The sequence below is a fragment of the Ovis canadensis genome, chromosome X (genome assembly GCF_042477335.2).
Source record: "Ovis canadensis isolate MfBH-ARS-UI-01 breed Bighorn chromosome X, ARS-UI_OviCan_v2, whole genome shotgun sequence".
In the NCBI taxonomy this organism is placed as follows: Eukaryota; Metazoa; Chordata; class Mammalia; order Artiodactyla; family Bovidae; genus Ovis; species Ovis canadensis.
The window spans coordinates 48,324,232-48,345,463 of NC_091727.1; positions in this window are offsets into that span (position 1 = coordinate 48,324,232).

Sequence of the window (21,232 nt, forward strand, 5' to 3'; positions counted from 1 at the left end):
TAGATGCTCTCTTCTGGGGGTAGAACAGCAAAGCAGAGCAAATAGTCTCATTGCCCTCCTTTTGGATCCTCTCTTTCTAATGATATTGCTGTAACTTTTATCTTGGCAGCCATGTTATACTTCTGACTCACACTGAGCTCTTGGTTAACTAAACCCCCTTGTGCTTTTTCACATTGGCTTATGTTAAGAAAAGAGCTTGAAATAGTGGTAGGGCAATAAGCCAGGGAAAAAAATTAAATATGAAAGTGGCTTCAGTAGAACCTTTATCTTGGATAGAGCCTCAATGTGGCTTAATACATACCCCTGAAGGGAAAGAAAAGAGAGGTGAGATGGAGGGTAAAGAAGGAAAATTCTTAAGATAATTGAGCCTTCTACAGTATTCTTTACAGCCTGAATCTCTAAAACATAAAGACATGTTCAGAAATTAGGGCCATTGAGGAAAATGGCCTTGCCAATTAGAAAGGCCCAAGCAAATCTTTCATTAGAGGATAAGCTACTCAGATTCCCAATTGAACAAGAGACTTAATTGCATGTATGACTGACTGAGGACCAGGGTGTTAAGCTGGGAACAGGAAGGAAACCTACATGGTAGCCACCTAGCAGAGATCCTGTTCTTTTGAGCCAGAAAGAAGCACTTTACTGTGGTACCAGACCATGCTTGCCTGTTGCCATGGTGAAGTCTTTCCCTAGAAACGGAATGTGCCTTGTACAAGTAAGGTACAACTGAATGAAGAGAAAAATTCATTTGGACTGTTCTATTACCAGAAGGGATAAGGACAGGCTACATGAGAGCTCAGGGTCAGTACAGAGAAACTTGAGCCTTGCTATGAGGATTCATTTCCCCTCTTCATCCACCTTATGTGCCCTTCCTGTTTTGGGTTCTCACAGTGAATTCTGAAGCTAGCCTTAACCTTCATCTGCCACCTTGATGCCCACTTATTCTTTCTTATACTCTGCAGTACAGTCACACTGAATAACTCATTGTTTTCATCACATGCTTCACAATTTCCTGAACAGTGTTCTCAGAACTCACTATTACTTGCCCTCCCCTTCTCTAACAGTCACAAGCCAGTGCCCAACTTATTTGTCTAGACCCAGCCACCAGGCCCATTTCTATAAGGATATTTCTTATTCTCCAGGTTTGGATATATTTCCTCCTGACTTGGAATCACTCACTTTGTGCTTTGCACCTCTCTCATAACACTGAACTCTTTCAGTTTTCAGTCCTTACTATGCATGTGTATGTTTTCTTTACCTTATTGGGCTTCAAGGTCCCCTAGAGATGACTATTTGGTTGTAATCCCTATTAGCAGGCTTTTGTGCTAGGAAGTTCTCATGAATATATGACCTCCTGGATGATTAATAAATGATAGGCATAATGAATGAATAAAGGTTAATTTTCCAGCCAAGCCACTTCTTTGATTTACTACAGTTTAAATTAGTGGAGAATGAAGGAAGGTTGTCGAGCACTCTTTGTCCTTCCTATCCCCAGCACTTATCACATTTCTTTGCTTCTGGGCAGCAGAGTGTCTCACTCTGGGAAATCTTTAGCTCTGGCTTTGAGGCTTTATGTGATTATTATATTTCTTGAATAGGGTGAGGTCCATGCCAATTGAATGGTATACACAATTAATGGTGTAGGAATTAAGTGGAAGAACTCCAATGAGTGCTGTCCTTATTCATTGTTACAGGAAACGTGCATTCTCTCTCCTAACTAGGAGTTCTACATGCAGTATATTCATTTATTCATGTTTATTTTCTTGTTGGATATTTTATACAGTCATTTACAATGGGGTGAAAAGAACTGAATTCTAAGAATCTGATTCCCAGCCCTGAACTATCATTTATTAGGTATATATTCTTGGCTAATCACTTTATGGTCCTCTGGTTTCTCATCTGAAAAAAAAAAATGGAGATATTGATACTTGCAGGATTAGTGTGGAGATCAAATTAAAAAATGGACACAAACTGCTTTGGAAAATATGAAGTGCTTTAAATATCAGATCAGGTGTGGGGATATGTGTGTGGGGGTTAAGTTAGAGATACTTGTCTTCAGGCAAGTACTTGGAGGTGTGGGGAGCAGACTGAGCTCCCGTGCAATCGACAACAGAGACAAGCAACTTTGGGTCTGAGATGCTAGTTATAACAATAAGCTTTAACTGATTTGGAGATGGCCAGGATGGAGGTGGGTTGAGAATAAAATGTCGCCCCCTATGGAAAGGGTAGAGGCATTTCTTAGGAACAGCAGTAAACAGCTTCATATTTGTGGTCTAGAGGGAAACAGGGCAACTATTTCCTAATGATAAAGTGCTGAGTGTCTTACAGTTTATAGAAGGCTTTTGCCATTCATTCAGCAGATATTTATTTTGTGCCTACTGTGTGTTTGCTGTGAACAGATAAATGATAATGCAATAGAGCAAGTGGTATTAAAGAGTATATTCATTCATTCATTCAAATATTTATTAACTGTCCACTTATGTTTAAGCACGATTGTAAGTACTGACAATACAATTGTGAATAAAATAGAGAAAACTCCCTGCTCTCATGGAGCTTACATTCTAATATGGGAGACAGCTACTACAAAAAATTAAGTAAAATACATAGTATACTAGATGGCGATAAGTGCCAAGAAAGAAAAAAGGGAAAGCAGAGAATGAAGCAGGAAATGGTGGAGCAAAATAGGGGAGCTTTACAATTTTAAATAAGATAAAGAGTGCTGTCTTAGTTTTATTCAGGCTGATACAAGAAAATAGCACAAACTAGATAGCTTATAAACAACGGAAGTTTATTTCTTACAGTTCTGGAGTCTGGAAAGTCCAAGATCAAGGCACCAGGATGTTTTGTTTTGGTAAGAACATTTTCCTGGTTCATAGCCAGTACCTTTTCACTGTGTCCTCGCATTGTGGAAGGGCCTAGGTAGCTCTGTGGGATCTCTTTTATAGGAACCACAATCCGAATCATGAGGGTTCCAGTGAGCCTAATCACTGCCCAAAGGTCCCACTTACTAATACCATCACATTTGCAAGGTTAGGATTTCAACGAATTTTGGGGGGACACAAACATTCAGACCACAGCAAGTACCTTACCCATAGACAATGTAAAGAAAAGACCCAAAAGGGGTAAGGAAGCAAGTCATGTGATTATCTCGGGGTAGGGGAAAAAACTATGAGGTAAAAGCAGAATTGCTATGTTTGAACCTGGGGTGAAGTTTGGAGTAAAGTGAGCAAGGAAGGGAAGGGAATTGTATGAGTTGAGATGAGAAAAGTTATGTGGGTTAGATCTTATAAGGACTTGTAGGAATTTAGGTTTTATGCTGAATTAATTGGGGAACTTTGGGAGAATTTTCAGCAGATGGTTTAAATGACCTGATTGTGTTTCAGTGAGAGCACTCTGGCTACTATATTGAGAATAGATTGTAAGAGGGCAAAGGAGGAAGAGAGAGAGCAGTCATAGGGCTACTGCAATGTCCAGGTAAGAGATGGTGATTGCAAAGTAGAGTGGTAGGAGGGAAGATGGGAATTAGGAGTCAGATTCTGGGTACTTCTTTTAAATTGCAGTATAGTTAATTTACAGTGTTGAGTTAGTCTCAAGTGTACAGCAAAGTAATTCATATATATATATATATATATCAATATGTAGATATATTCCTTATCAGATTCTCTTCCATTATAGGTTATTACAAGATATTAAGTATAGTTCCTTGTACTATACAGTAGGTCTTTGTTGTTTACTTGTTTTATATATATTGGTGTATATATGTTAATCCCAAACTCCTAATTTATCTCCACCCTCCTGCTGTCCTCTTTGGTAACCATAAGTTTGTTTTCTATATTTCTGAGTCTATTTCTGTTTTGCAAATAAGTTCATTTGTGTCAGTTTTAGATTCCACATATAAGTGATATGAAATTATTCTGTCTTTGTTTGACTTATTTTACTTAATATGATGATCTCTAGGTCCATTCATGTTGCTACAAATGGCATTATTTCACTTTTTATGGCTATATATATGTGTGTATGTATACAAGCCACATTTCTTTATCCATTCATCTGCTAATGGACATTCAGGTTGTTTCCATATCTTGGCTATTGTGAATAGTGCTGCTATAAACATAGAGGTACATGATATGTTTTGAAAGTAAAGCGAGCAGAATTTGATGACAGATTGGATGTGGGACATGAGAGAAAGTGAACATTCAGTGATAGCACCTGAGGAGACAACTGTCTCCAAAAAAATTGTTACTAAGAATTATATTAAAGAATGTACTGTCTGTTTTCTTCTAGGAGTTTTATGGTTTGTAATCTTACATTTAGGTCTTTAATACATTTTTATTTTATTTTTGTATATAATGTTATAGAATGTTCTAGTTTCATTCTTTTATATATAGCTGTCCAGTTTTCCCAGCAACACTTATTGAAGAGACTGTCTTTTTCCCATTGTACATTCTTGCCTCCTTTCTTGTATCAGATGACCATATGCATATGTGTTTATTTCTGGGTTCTCTAATCTGATCCATTGATCTATTTATCTGTCTTTGTGCCAATATCATACTGTTTTGATTACTTTGTAGTATAGCCTGAAGGGCATGATAGCTCCATCTTTGTTCTTTATTCTTAATATTTCTTTGGCTAGTTGGGGTCTTTTGTGGTTCCATACATACTGTAGGAATATTTCTTGTAGTTCTGTAAGAATGTCATGGGTATTTTGAGAGAAATTGCATTAAATCTGTAGATTTCTTGGGTGGCATCACCATTTCACTGAAATTAATTTTCCTCATTCATGAACATGGAATATTTTTCCATTTATTTGTATCATCTTCAATTTCTTTCATCATTGTCTCAGTTTCAGAGTATAGATTATTCACCCCCATGGTTAGGTTTATTCCTAGATATTTTATTCTTTTTGATGCTATTTCACTTTTTTAATTTTTATTTTTAATTGAAAGATAATTACTTTATAATGTTGTATTGGTTTCTGCCAAAAAATTGATGCTATTTTAAATGGGATGTGATTTTTTTTTGCTTTCTCTTTCTGATAGTTCATTATTGTATAGTGTATAGAAAAGAAACAAGTTTCTGTATATTAATATTGTAACTTGCAAATGTACCAAATTCATTTATTAGTTCTAATAGTTTTTTTTTTTGGTGGAGACTTTAACATTTTTCATATGTAGTATTATGTCATTTGCAAATAATGACAGCTTTATTTCTTTCCTTACAATTTGGATGCCTTTTATTTCTTTTCCTTGTCTGATTGCTGTGTCAAGGACTCCTAGTACTATATTAAATAGAAGTGACAAGAGTGCAGATCCTTGTCTTCCTCCTGATTTTAAAGGAAAAGCTTTCAGTTTTTTATCATTGAATATGATGTTAACTGTAGGTTTGTTCTAAATGGTCTTTCTTATGTTCCTTCTATACCAAATTTGATGAGAATTTTTATCATGGATTGATGTTGAATTTGGTCAAATCTTTTTTTTTCCTCCAACTATTGAGATGATCATGTGATTTTATTCTTCATTTTGTTACTGTGGTGTATTTCATTAATTGATATACAAATAGTGAACCATCCTTGCATCCCTGGAATAAATCCCACTTGATCATGGTGTATGGCCCTTTTTACATGTCATTAAAATTTTGATTTGCGGATATTTACATCTATATTTACCAGAGATGTTGGTCTGTAATTTTCTTTTTCTTTTCTTTTTTTGTAGTGTTTTTCTCTGATTTTGGTTTCAGGGTAATGGTAGTCTTGTAGAATAAATTTGGGGAATTCCCTCCTCTTTCAATTTTTTGGAATAATTTGGGGAGGATAAACATTAACTCTTCTTTACATGTTTCATAGAATTCCCCCATGAAGCCACCTGTTCCTGGACTTTTGTTTGTTAGAAATTTTGTTTTCATTTGAACTTTTTATTTTGTATTGGGATATAGCCTATTAACAATGTTGTGATAGTTTCAGGTGAACAGTGAAGGGACTCAGCCATATGTATACAAATATCCATTCACCCCCTCCCAGGCTGGCACATAACACTGGGCAGAGTTCCATGTATTACACAATAAGTCCTTGTTGTTGTCTGTTTTAAATATAGCAGTGTGCACATGACACTCTCAAACTCCCTAAGTGTCTCTTCCCTCTGGCAACCATAAGTTTATTTTATAAGTCTGTGAGTCTCTTTTTCGTAAGTTTATTTGTATCATTTCTTTTCAGATTCCACATATAGAGGATGTCATATGATATTTCTCCTTTATCTGACTTACTTTACTCATTATGACACTCTCTAGGTCCATCCATGTTGCTGTAAATGGCATTATTTCATTCTTTTCAATGGCTGAGTATATATATACACCACATCTTCTTTTTTATTTCTTATTTATTTATTTATTTATTTTTTAAATTTATACTTTATTTTACTTTACAATACTGTATTGGTTTTGCCATACATTGACTTGAATCCACCACGGGTGTACATGCGTTCCCAAACATGAAACCCCCTCCCACCTCCCTTCCCATAACATCTCTCTGGGTCATCACCATGCACCAGCCCCAAGCATGCTGGGTCCTGCATCGGACATAGACTGGCGATTCAATTCTTACATGATAGTATACATGTTTCAATGCCATTCTCCCAAATCATCCTACCCTCTCCCTCTCCCTCTCCCTCTGAGTCCAAAAGTCCGTTATACACATCTGTGTCTTTTTTGTTGTCCTGCATACAGGGTCATCATTGCCATCTTTCTAAATTCCATATATATGTGTTAGTATACTGTATTGGTGTTTTTCTTTCTGGCTTACTTCACTCTGTATAATAGGCTCCAGTTTCATCCATCTCATCAGAACTGATTCAAATGTATTCTTTTTAACGGCTGAGTAATACTCCATTGTGTATATGTACCACAGCTTTCTTATCCATTCATCTGCTGATGGACATCTAGGTTGTTTCCATGCCCTGGCTATTATAAACAGTGCTGCGATGAACTTTGGGGTACATGTGTCTCTTTCAATTCTGGTTTCCTCGGTGTGTATGCCCAGCAGTGGGATTGCTGGGTCATAAGGTAGTTCTATTTGCAATTTTTTAAGGAATCTCCACACTGTTCTCCATAGTGGCTGTACTAGTTTGCATTCCCGCCAACAGTGTAGGAGGGTTCCCTTTTCTCCACACCCTCTCCAGCATTTATTGCTTGCAGATTTTTGGATCGCAGACATTCTGACTGGTGTGAAGTGGTACCTCATTGTGGTTTTGATTTGCATTTCTCTAATAATGAGTGATGTTGAGCATCTTTTCATGTGTTTGTTAGCCATCCGTATGTCTTCTTTGGAGAAATGTCTATTTAGTTCTTTGGCCCATTTTTTGATTGGGTCGTTTATTTTTCTGGAATTGAGCTGCATAAGTTGCTTGTATATTTTTGAGATTAGTTGTTTGTCAGTTGCTTCATTTGCTATTATTTTCTCCCATTCAAAAGGCTGTCTTTTCACCTTGCTTATATTTTCCTGTGTTGTGCAGAAGCTTTTAATTTTAATTAGATCCCATTTGTTCATTTTTGCTTTTATTTCCAGAATTCTGGGAGACACCACATCTTCTTTATCCATTACACTGTCAACAGACATCTAAGTTCCTTCCATGTCTTCCATGTTTTGGCTATGATAAACAGTGCTGCAATGAACATTGGTGTGCATATGTCCTTTTGAGTCATGTTTTTTCTCCAGATATATGCCCAGGAGTGGGATTGTAGGGTCATATGGTAACTCTATTTTTAGTTTTTAAAAGAACCTTCATACTATTCTCCTTAGTAGCTGTATGAATTTACATTCCTACCAACAGTGTAGGAGGGTTACCTTCTTTCCACACCCTCTCCAGCATTTGTTCTTGGTGGATTTTTTTGACGATGGCCATTCTGGCTGGTGTGAGGTGATATCTCATTATAGATTTGATTTGCATTTCTCTAATCATTAGCAACATTGAATATATTTCCATGTGAATATTGGCCATCTGTATGTCTTCTTTGGAGAAATTGTTTAGGTCTTCTGCCCATTTTTTGAGTGAGTTGTTTGTTTTGATGCTGTTAAATCATCATAAGCTGTGAATTTTGGGAACTAATACCTTATTGGTCACATCATTTGCAAATATTTTCTCCCTATCTGTGGGCCGTCTTTCCATTTTATGTATTGTTTCCTTTGTTGTTAAAAAATATTTGCATTTAAGTAGGTCACACTTGTTTAATTTTGCTTTTATTTTCATGATTCTGGGAGACGGATTGAAAAAGATGCTGCTGTGATTTATGTCAGAGAGTGTTCTGTGTATGTTTTCCTCTAGGAGTTTTACAGTTTCCGGCTCACAATAGGTCTTTAATTCATCTTGAGCTTATTTTTTGTGTATAAAGTTAGAGAATGAACTAATCTCGTTTTTTAAAAGTCATTGTCCAATTTTCCCAGCACCATTTATTGAAGAGACTTTCTTTCCAACATTGTGGAGTCTTGCCTCTTTGTCATAGATTAATTGACCATAGATGCATGGGCTTATTCTGGGTTTCTATTCTGTTCCATTGATTTATATTTCTATTTTTGTGCCAGTACCATGTTATTTTGATGACCATAGTAGGTAGTCTGAGATCAGGGAGCCTGATTCCTCCAACTCCACTTTTCTTTCTTAAGATTACTTTGGATATTCGGATTCTTTTGTCTCCATACAAAATTTGAGATTCTTTGTTCTAGTTCTGTGAAAAATGCCATTGGTAATTTGATAGGGATTCCATTCAATCTGTAGATTGACTTGGGTATTATAGTCATCTTGGCAATATTGATTCATCCAGTCTATGAACATGGAATATCTTTCCATCTGTTTATGTCTTCTTTGATTTCTTTCATCATCTTAAAGTTTTTGGAGCACAGGTCTTTTGTCTCCTTAAGAAGGTTTATTCCTAGGTGTTTTATTCCTTTTGATGTGATGGCAAATGAAATTATTTCTTGAATTTCTCTTTGCAATATTTCATTGTTAGTATATAGAAATGAAACATATTACTGTGTATTACTTTTGTAACCTGAAATTTTAACAAATTCATGGATGAGTTCTAGTAGTTTTCTGGTGGCATCTTTAGGATCTTCTATGCATGGTATCATATCATATGCAAATAGTGACAGTTTAACTTATTTTCCAATTTGGATTCCCTTTACTTCTTTGTCTTCTTTGATTGCTGTAGCTGGGTATTCCAAAATTATGTTGAATAAGAGTGTAAAGAGTGAACATTCTTGTCTTGTTCCTGGCGTTAGAGGAGAGGATTTCAGCTTTTCACAACTGAATATGATTCTAGCTGTAGGTTTGTCATATATGGCCTTATTATGTCAAGGTGCTGAAGAATTGATGCTTTTGAACTGTGGTGTTGGAGAAGACTCTTGAGAGTCCCTTGGACAGCAAGGAGATCCAGCCAGTCCATCCTTAAGGAAATAAGTCCTGGATATTCATTGGAAGGACTGATGCTGAAGCTGAAACTCCAATACTTTGGCCACCTGATGCATGCAAAGGTGTTATTCATTTGAAAAGACCCTGATGCTGGGAAAAATTGAAGGTGGTAGGAGAAGAGGATGACAGAGGATGAGATGGTTGGATGGCATCACTGACTCAATGGACATGAGTTTGAGTAAACTCCGGGAATTGGTGATGGACAGGGAGACCTGGTGTGCTGCAGTCCAAGGGGTTGCAAAGAGTCAGACACGACTGAGTGACTGAAATGAGCTGAACTGATATCGAGGTATATTCCCTCCATGCCCACTTTCTGTAGAGTTTTTATAATAAATGAATGCTGAATTTTTTCAAAATCTTTTTCTGCCTCCAATTGAGATGATCATATGTCTTCTATTCTTCCATTTGTTAATGTGATATATCGCATTGATTGATTTGTGGATGTTGAAAAATCCTCACGTCACTTGGATGAATCCCACTTGATCATGGTATATGATCTTTTTAATGTCTTGTTGGATACAGATTGCTAGTATTTTGTTGAAGTTTTTGTGTCTATGTTCATCAGTAATATTGGCCTACAATTTTCTTTTTTTGTGGTACCTTTGTCTGGTTTTGGTATCTGGGTGATGTTGGCCTCATAAAATGAGTATCAAAGTTTTCCTTCCCCTGCAATTTTTTGGAACAGTTTCAGAAGGATTGGAGTTAACTTTTCTCTAAATGTTTGATAACATTTGCCTGTGAAGCCATCAGGTCGAGGACTTTTTTTTGTTGGAAAGTTTTCAATCAGTTTCAATTTCAGTGCTTGTGATTGATCTGGTCATATTTTCTATTTATTCCTGGTTCAGTCTAGGGAGACTGTACCTTTCTAAGAGTTTGTCCATATCTTCCAGATTGCCCATTAATGTCCAATAGTGGCATACAACTGTTCACAGTAGTCTCTTATGATCTTTTCTATTTCTATGGTGTCCATTGTAACTTCCCCTTTTTCATTTCTAATTTTATTGATTTGAGTTCTCTCCCTTTTTATCTTGATGAATCTGGCTAAAGGTTTATCAATTATGTCTACCTTTTCAAAGAAGCAGCTTTTAGTTTCTTTGATCTTTGTGTTTGCTTTTTGTCTCTATTTCATTTCTTTCTGCTCTGACCTCTATGATATCTTTCCATCCACTAACTTTAGGTTTGTTTGTTCTTCTTTCTCTAGTATTTTAAAATGTAAGGTTAGGTTGTTTATTTGAGAGTTTTCTTGTTTCTTGACATAAGATTGTATTGCTATGTACTTCCCTCTTAGAACTTCTTTTGCTGCATTCATTAAGTTTTCAACCATTGTGGTCTTGTTTTCATTTTTCTGTAGGTATTTTCTAATTTCCTCTTTGACTTCTTTAGTGATCCCTTTGTTCTTTTGTAGGAGTGGTGGCTGCGCAGGCACAGGAGGGCCTAGAGGAGCTATCCCACATTGAAGGTCAGGAACGGTGGCGGTAAGGAGATACTCCTCATCCAAGGTAAGGAACAGTGGGTGTGCTTTGCTGGAGCAGCCGTGAAGAGATACCCCATGCCAAGGTAAGAGAAACCCAAGTAAGATGGTAAGTGTTGCAAGAGGGCATCAGAGGGCAGACACACTGAAACCATACTCACAGAAAACTAGTCAATCTAATCACACTAGGACCACAGACTTGTCTAACTCAGTGAAACCAAGCCATGCCTGTGGGGCAACCCAAGACGGGTGGGTCATGGTGGAGAGGTCTGACAGAATGTGGTCCACTGGAGAAGGGAATGGCAAACCACTTCAGTATTCTTGCCTTGAGAACCCCATGAACAGTATGAAAAGGAAAAATGATAGGATACTGAAAGAGGAACTTCCCAGGTCAGTAGGTGCGCAATATGCTACTGGAGATCAGTGGAGAAATAACTCTAGAAAGAATGAAGGGATGGAGCCAAAGCAAAAACAATACCCAGTTGTGAATGTGACTGGTGATAGAAGCAAGATCCGATGCTGTAAAGACCAATACTGCATAGGAGCCTGGAATGTCAGGTCCATGAATCAAGGCAAATTTGAAGTGGTCAAGCAAGAGATGGCAAGAGTGAACGTCGACATTCTAGGAATCAGCGAACTAAAATGGACTGAAATGCGTGAATTTAACTCAGATGACCATTACATCTACTACTGCGGGCAGGAATCCCTCAGAAGAAATGGAGGAGCCATCATAGTCAACAAAAGAGTCCAAAATGCAGTACTTGGATGCAATCTCAAAAATGACAGAATGACCTCTGTTCGTCTCCAAGGCAAACCATTCAATATCACAGTTATCCAAGTCTATGCCCCAACCAGTAACGCTGAAGAAACTGAAGTTGAACGGTTGTACGAAGATCTACAAGATCTTTTAGAACTAACACCCCAAAAAGATGTCCTTTTCATTATAGGGGACTGGAATGCAAAAGTAGGAAGTCATAAAGCACCTGGAGTAACAGGCAAATTTGGCCTTGGAATGCGGAATGAGGCAGGGCAAAGACTCACAGAGTTTTGCCAAGAAAATGCACTGGTCATAGCAAACACCCTCTTCCAACAACACAAGAAAAGACTCTACACATGGACATCACCAGATGGTCAACACCGAAATCAGACTGATTATATTCTTTGCAGCGAAAGATGGAAAAGCTCTATATAGTCAACAAAAACAAGACCGGGAGCTGACTGTGGCTCAGATCATGAACTCATTACCAATTTCAGACTTAAATTGAAGAGAGTAGGGAAAACCACTAGACCATTCAGGTATGACCTAAATCAAATCCCTATGATTATACAGTGGAAGTGAGAAATAGATTTAAGGGCCTAGATCTGATAGATAGAGTGCCTGATGAACTATGAAATGAGGTTCATAATAGTGTGCAGGAGACAGGGATCAAGACCATCTTCATGGAAAAGGAATGCAAAAAAGCAAAATGGCTGTCTGGGGAGGCCTGAAAAATAGCTGTGAAAAGAAGAGAAACAAAAAGCAAAGGAGAAAAGGAAAGACATGAGCACCTGAATGCAGAGTTCCAAAGAATAGCAAGAAGAGATAAGAAAGCCTTCTTCAGTGATCAATGCAATGAAATAGAGGAAAACAACAGAATGGGAAGGACTAGAGATCTCTTCAAGAAAATGAGAGATACCAAGGGAACATTTCATGCAAAGATGGGCTCGATAAAGGACAGAAATGGTGTGGACCTAACAGAAGCAGAGGATATTAAGAAGAGGTAGCAAGAATACATGGAAGAACTGTACAAAAAAGATCTTCACGACCCAGATAATCATGATGATGTGATGACTCATCTAGAGCCAGACATCTTGGAATGTGAAGTCAAGTGGACCTTAGAAAGCATCACTACAAACAAAGCTAGTGGAGGTGATGGAATTCCAGTTGAGCTGTTTCAAATTTTGAAAGATGATGCTGTGAAAGTGCTGTACTCAATATGCCAGCAAGTTTGGAAAACTCAGCAGTGACCACAGGACTGGAAAAGGTCAGTTTTCATTCCAATCCCAAAGAAAGGCAATGCCAAAGAATGCTCAAACTACTGCACAATTGCACTCATCTCACATGCTAGTGAAGTATTGCTCAAAATTCTCCAAGCCAGACTTCAGCAATACGTGAACCGTAAACTCCCTGATGTTCAAGCTGGTTTTAGAAAAGGCGGAGGAACCAGAGATCAAATTGCCAACATCTGCTGGATCATGGGAAAAGCAAGAGAGTTCTAGAAAAACATCTCTTTCTGCTTTATTGACTATGCCAAAGCCTTTGACTGTGTGGATCACAATAAACTGTGGAAAATTCTAAAAGAGATGGGAATACCAGACCACCTAGCCTGCCTCTTGAGAAATCTGCATGCAGGCCAGGAACCAACAGTTAGAACTGGACATGGAGCAACAGACTGGTTTCAAATAGGAAAAGGAGTACATCAAGGCTGTATATTGTCACCCTGCTTATTTAACATCTATGCAGAGTACATCATGAGAAACGCTGGGCTGGAAGAAACACAAGCTGGAATCAAGATTGCTGGGAGAAATATCAATAACCTCAGATATGCAGATGACACCACCCTTATGGCAGAAAGTGAAGAGGAACTAAAAAGCCTGTTGATGAAAGTGAAAGAAGAGAGTTGAAAAGTTGGCTTAAAGCTCAACATTCAGAAAACGAAGATCATGGCATCTGGTCCCATCACTTCATGGGAAATAGATGGGGAAACAGTAGAGACAGTGTCAGACTTTATTTTTTGGGACTCCAAAATCACTGCAGATGGTGACTGCAGCGATGAAATTAAAAGATGCTTACTCCTTGGAAGAAAAGTTATGACTAACCTAGATAGTATATTCAAAAGCAGAGACATTACTTTGCCAACTAAGGTCCGTCTAGTCAAGGCTATGGTTTTTCCTGTGGTCATGTATGGATGTGAGATTTGGACTATGAAGAAGGCTGAGTGCCAAAGAATTGATGCTTTTGAACTGTGGTCTTGGAGAAGACTCTTGAGGGTCCCTTGAACTGCAAGGAGATCCAACCAATCCATTCTGAAGGAGATAAACCCTGGGATTTCTTTGGAAGGAATGATGCTAAAGCTGAAGCTTCAGTACTTTGGACACCTCATGCGAAGAGTTGACTCATTGGAAAAGACTCTGATGCTGGGAGGGATTGTGGGCAGGAGGAGAAGGGGACGGCCCACGATGAGATGGCTGGATGGCATCACAGACTCGATGGACGTGAGTCTGGTTGAACTCCGGGAGATGGTGATGGACAGGGAGGCTTAGCGTGCTGCGATTCATGTGGTCGCAAGAGTTGGACACGACTGAGCGACTGAACTGAACTGAACTGAGCATATTGTTTAGCCACATGTTTATGATTTTTTTTAGAGTTTTCTTGTAGTTTATTTATAATCTCATAGCGTCGTGATCAGAAAAGATGCTGATATGATTTCATTTCTCTTACATTTACCAAGGTTCACCCAGCACGTGGTTAATCCTGGAGAATGTTCCGAGTGCCCTTGAGAAGATTGTGTAGTCTGCTGCTTTTGAATGGAATATTTTATAAGTATCAAGTAAGACCAATTCATCTAAAGTGTCATTTAAGGCCTTATTTCCTTATTAATTTTCTGTTTGGGTGATCTGTCCATTGATGAAAGTGCAGTGTTAAAGTCCACTACTATTATTCTGTTACTGTCAGTTTCTCTGTTTATGGTTGTTAGTATTTGCCTTATATATTGAGGTGCTCATATGTTATGTGCATATATATTTATAGTTGTTATATCTTCTTGGATTGAACCCTTGATCATTATGTAGTACCTTTCTTTGTCTCTTATAATACTCTTTGTTTTAAAGTGTATTTTGTCTCATAGGAGTATTGCTACTCCAGCTTTCTTTTGATTTCCATTTTCATGGAATATCTTCTCCCATCCCCTTACTCTCAGTCTATAAGTATCCCTAGGTCTCATGTGGGTCTCCTGTAGAAAGTATATATATACTGGTCTTGTTTTTGTATCCACCCAGATGACAGAGGATGAGCTGGTTGGATGAAATCACTGACTCGACGGACATGAGATTGAGCAAGCTCTGGGAGTTGGTGATGGACAGGGAAGCCTGGCATGCTGCCGTCCATGGGTCACAAAGAGTCGGACATGACTGAGTGACTGAACTGACGGAGCCAGTCTATGTCTTTTGGTTGATGCATTAAGTCCATTTACATTTAAGATAATTATCTATGTGTATTATCCTATTACCATTTTGTTAATTGTACTGGATTTATTTATTTATTTTTTTGTAGATCTCTTCCTTCTCTTGTGTTTCCTGCCTAGAGAATTCCTTTAGCATCCGTTGTACAGCTGGATTGTTGGTGCTGAATTCTCTTAACTTTTGCTTGTCTGTAAAGCTTTTGATTTCTCCATCAAATCTGAAGGAAAGTCTTGCTGGGTAGAGTATTCTTGGCTGGTGGTTCTTCACTTTTAATACCTTCTGGCTTGTAGAGTTTCTGTTGAGAAATCAGCTGATAACCTTATAGGAGTTCCCTTGTATGTTATTTGTCATTTTTCCCTTGTTGCTTTTAATATTTTATCTTTGTTTTTAATTTTTGTCAGTTGGGTTACTATGTGCCTCTGTGTGTTCCTCCTTGAGTTTATTGTGCCTAGGACTCTCTTTGCTTCTTGGACTTGGTTGACTATTTCCTTTCCCATTTTAAGGAATTTTTCAGCTATTATTTCCTACAATATTTTCTCGGGTCCTTTCTCTCTCTCTCCTCTTTCTGGGACCCCTATAATGCGAATGTTGGTGTCTTTAATGTTGTCCCAGAGGTCTCTTAGGCTGTCTTCATTTTTTTCATTCTTGTATCTATATTCTGTTCCATGACAGCAATTTCCACCATTCTTTCCTTCAGGACACTTATCTGTTCTTCTGCCTCAGTTATTCTGCTATTGATTCCTTCTAAGTATATTGTTCATCTCTGTTTGTTCTTTAGTTCTTCTAGCTGTTTGGTAAATATTTCTTGCATCTTCTCAATCTTTACCTCTATTCTTTTTCTGAGATCCTGGATCATGTTCACTATCATTATTTTGAAATATTTTTCTGGAAGGTTGCCTGTCTCTACTTCATTTGGTTGTTTTGAGGGGTTTTATCTTGTCTCTGCATCTGGGACAAAATCCTCTGCTTTTTTTTATCATGATTAACATTCTGTGATGTGGTTTTGGTTCTATCCACTGTGGGATTGTGGTTCTTTTTTCTTCTGTCTGCCTCCTGGGGGGTGAGTTTGTATAAATTTAAGAGGCACTTCCTGATGGGAAGGACTGGTGGTGGGAAAAACTGGGTCTTGCTCTGATAGGAAGGTCTGTGCTCAATAAAGCCTTAATCCAATTATCTGCTGATGGGTGCAGTTGAGCTCCCTCCCTGTTAGTTGTTTGGCCTGAGGCAACCCTGCCTGCTGTCTATGGGTTCTGTGGTAGGGTTAAATGGTGACCTCCAAGAGGACTTATGCCAAAGGGCCCTTTCCAGGACTGCTGCTGCCAGTGCCCCAGTCCCAATGGTGAGCCACTGTCGACCCACACCTCCACAGGAGACCCTCCAACACTAGCAGGTAGGTCTGGCTCAGTCTCCTGTCGGGTCACTGGGTTTCACCTGGGTTTTGGCAAACACAGGATTTTGTTTGTGTCCTCCAAGACTGGAGTCTCTGTTTCCTCCAGTTCTGTGGAAGTCCTGTAATCAAATCCCACTAGCTTTCAAGGACAGGTTCCCTAGGGATTCCCAGTCCCTTTGCCTGATCCCCAGGCTGGGAAGACTGACATGAGGCTCAGAACCTTCACAACAGTGGGAGAACTTTTTGGTATTATTATTCTTCAGATTGTGGCTCACCCATCTGGCGGGTATGGAATATAATTTTATTGTGTTTGCACCCCTCCTACCATCTCACTGTGGCTTCTTCTTTGTCTTTGGTCATGGGGTATCTTTTTTGGTGAGTTCCAGCATCCTTCTGTTGATGGTTGTTCAACAGCTATTTGTGATTTTTGGTGCTCTTGCAGGAGGAGATGAGCACATATCCTTCTATTCTACCATCTTGAAACACAAGCCCAGTAGACAATTTTTATAGTCTTAAGACAAGGAAAATTCCCTCTGGAAGTTTGGCATTAGGTGATTGGTTAGGGTGCTATGCTGCTATTGCTAAGTCATTTCAGTCATGTCTGACTCTGTGCAACCCCATAGACTGCAGCCCACCAGGCTCCCTAGTCCCTGGGATTCTCCAGGCAAGAAAAATGAAGTGGGTTGCCATTTCCTTCTCCAATGCATGAAAGTGAAAAGTGAAAGTGATGTCGCTCAGTTGTGTCCGACTCTTAGTGACCCCATGGACTGCAGCCTGCCAGGCTCCACCATCCATGGGATTTTCCAGGCAAGAGTACTGGAGTGCGGTGCCATTGCCTTCTCTGTAGGGTGCTATAGGGTGAGTAATAGGATGGGTATTTTTACCTAATATTGGGCCAGGGAGCTGGCTGATTTAGATCAGGGTGGGGAGGGGAGCTCATGGCAACAGTTGCTGTGGTGCTCAGTCAGATCCGGGGCTTCCCTGGTGGCTCAGATGGTAAAGCGTCTGCCTGCAATGCGGGAGACCTGGGTTCGATTCCTGGGTCAGGAAGATTCCGCTGGAGAAGGAAATGGCAATCCACTCCAGTACTCTTGCCTGGAAAATCCCATAGACAGAGGAGCCTGATAGTCTACAGTCCATGGGGTCCCTAAGAGTCAGACACGACTGAGTGACTTCACTTCACTTTCACTTTCAGTCAGTTCCAGAGATGACCTTAGTGTGGGGCTCCTCATCTGTGACCTTGGTACAAGGCCTTGCTCTTGCGACCTTGGTATAGGCCTCCACAAGTATCCTGCTTTTCCACATCCTGAGTTTCCTTGGGGCTTACCAAAGGGAGTGACTGCAATCTGATGGCTGCTAGATGGCAGACTTTTCCTTTCTGAGTTTTCCCAGGCTCACCAGCTCATGATGGAGGGTGGCAATCATTGATGACTGTGACATCCTTGTCAACTAATATATTAAAGAAATATTCCATTTATCATCTTCATATACAGATTGGGAAAGTTAAAGAAAGCTAGTGAGTGGCAGATCTAGGTTACAGAAACAAGAGGTTTAATCCTAGAGCTCTAGTCTTCTTAACCATTGTACATACTGCCTCTCAGTATAAGGCAAGAGAGTGTTTTGGACTTGAGAGTTCATACCGCATGTAAAAGTCATCATTTTACTTTTTTTTTTAAATGATGCTGGCAAAACAATCATAACTTGAAGCCATACAAATAGCTATCACCAGTTTGCAACCCATTCTTTATCCTCCTTAACATATTCTGCTTGAAGTAACTCACACCAGGATAAATCCTGAGGCCAGGTTTTTCTTGGATGAATATCACCACCTACTAGCCCACTACTTTCCATCTAAGTTTCGGCCAGTCAGGGGATGCAGCAACCATAACTTTATCTGACTTGCCACTTTCACGTGGCCATGAGGAGTATAAAGTTTAAGCTCTGAATTTCTCTCTCCTCAAGAGAGTTACTGGCACCAAGTCTGTGGCAGGAAGATCTAATGTCTAATGGTGTTCCACCCATTATAAAGATCTGCTGTTCAGTTTCCTGTGACTAAACAAGCTCTAATACTGCAGGCCAGTAATAAAAATAGTCACATTTCTGCTTGTGGTCTGTGTTTTTCTTCCTCCTCCTCACTACTTCCTTCAGTGTAACACCCTAGAACGTTGCAAGACTGAATTCGCTTTCCTCTGCTCTTTCCCACAAAACACCCTCCATAAAACAGGGCTTAATTCCCCTTTTGACCTGATCCCCAAAGAGAGATAGCTATAAGCACCTTCCTTCTTGGAAAGCTATTTGAGGAGGAAGCATTCTGTTCTTTTCACAGATCAAAAGTGACCCAGAGTTTGGGTGATTAAATGAAGAGCAAGCCAAGCAACCTCTCAGTTTTGGAAATCTTCTCTGAGTCTCTGGTTCAGTTTAGAAAATGGGACTCTGAGGATTTCCTGCCTCAAGCAGCTCTCAGATTCTGTTTTAGTTTTGAATTGTAGTTGTGATTAATTTAGTCAGAGCCCCTGATTCAACTTGAGACAAAGGCACTAAGTAGCTATGGAGTAGGCTATATACCTGAAGACTAAGGAGCAAACGGAAAGGCTAAGCTTAGAAGGTGAAAGCCCTGTGCAAGGTAAGACCTGGAGTCAAAACTGGCCAACGTCCAGAATTCATTCAACATACTCTACTTATATTCCATCAGACTCCTGTACTCACCTTTATTTATTCATTTTTTAACTCAATTTAGGTCAATAGCACTTATGTGATTTGGCTTCCCACTACATCTTTGACCTTGTCTCCTAATACTGTCCTCCTTTCATGTTCCTATTTCAGGATATTTGCACATGCTGTTTCTATAATATAAAGCACTCTTTCTCCAGATATCCCTTTCTTGAGATTAAAAAAAATAAGAAAGTGTCTACTTTTCTTATTTTTCTTAAGAATTTTAATAAAATGACACCTTTTCTCTGAGATTTCCCTGTCTATCCTATTCTTGTAACTCTATCCTTCTTACCATGCTTTACTTTAAAAAATACCACTTATTGCTAACATAGGATATACTTACTTCTTTATTTGTCTTCTATATTGCATAATAGAATATAAGTACTGTGAGGACATAGATGTTTGATTGTTATTATTGTTATATCCCCGGTAAAACTAGCACAGTGCCTTGGACATAAAAGGTTCTCAATAAATATTTGTTGAAAGAGTAAATGAACAAACATTCACAAGGGACTAATATGCTGAAGATCCTGTGTTAGGCTATACTAAGAAGAGAGAGGGTGTTGGATATAGAGTCAAATCCACTCACACATAACTCTCCTGAGGTAGAATGTGGTAGTTACTATAATGAGGGTCTATGCTCCTCAATGCAATGTCAAGGGTGAGAGAACTTAACATAGAATGGAATAATTTCAGAACAATTTGGGAGAAGGTGAGATCTGAACTGTGTTTATGGAGATGCGCAGAACTGTCAAAGGTGAGAAAAAGCAAAGGGAAGGGAATTTCAGGTATTGAGGACAGCTTGGACAAAAGCACAGAGAAGAAACAAGTGGCAGAAATGTTTGGATGGACAAGAGAAGTTTGTCTAGGGTGGCTGGCTGGAAATTATGGTGTATCAAAGTCAGTGGGAGAGGCAGACTAGGTTCAGGGTAGGAGACCTTTCGTTCTTTAGGGCAACTATGAAAACTAAGAAGCACCTGACAGAAATGAATAGCATTCACTTATGAAAGCAAGATGCAAGCATATTGGATTAACTTTATTACAAAAAGAGACACCAACGTTCACTCAGAAAAGTCACTACAGGGGCACTAGTAGACTGAAAAATATAGAGAATATTTTTCAGGCTCTTACATTGCTCTGAACCTGCCTGCAAGCCTGATTTCAGATGTCCCCAAAAGTTTCACACTCAATTGTCACAGCTGGGACAAATTATTGCCATCAAAGACATCTGTTCTTTGTCAAATGTCTATCATCCAGGTAGTCTGAAAGAATTGCATGCTATGTATAAAAAGTCATTTGCACATCACTTAAAAAAACCTTCCGAGCCCCCATTGCTGCTTCTAAGTGCTCTTACAATGTTGGCTATTTAGTGCACTCTACCCTGTACTCATCATTGTTATCATCATCATTCTCTACTTCTGAAAAAGTAAATTCTTAGAAAAGTACACCTTTCCAAACTGAACCGAGAGAAAGATAAAATATAAACAGACCAATCAGAAGCATGGAACTCGAAACTATGATCAAAAACCTCCCGACAGAACCCCAGGGCCAGATCTGTCCATGTTGTTGCAAATGGCAAGATTTTATTTTTTATGGCCAAGTAATATTCAATTATGTATGTGTGTGTGTGTGTGTGTGTGTGTGTGTGTGTATGTATATACCATATCTCCATTTGTGCACTTTTTAAACTTATTTTTTAATTGAAGGGTAATTGCTTTACAGAATTTTGTTGCTTTCTGTAAAATATCAACAAAAATCAGCCATGTACGCTCCCTCCTGAACCTCCTTCCCAGCTCCCTCCCCACCCCACCTTTCTAAATTGTTACAGAACCCCTGTAATTCTATGTCTGGTTCTAATTGTTGCTTCTTGATTTGCATACAGTTTCCTCAGGGGGCAGATAAGGTGGTCTGGTATTCCCATCTATTTAGAAATTTTCCACAGTTTGTTAACAATGAAATGATGATGAAAGCATAGCAACTAAAATT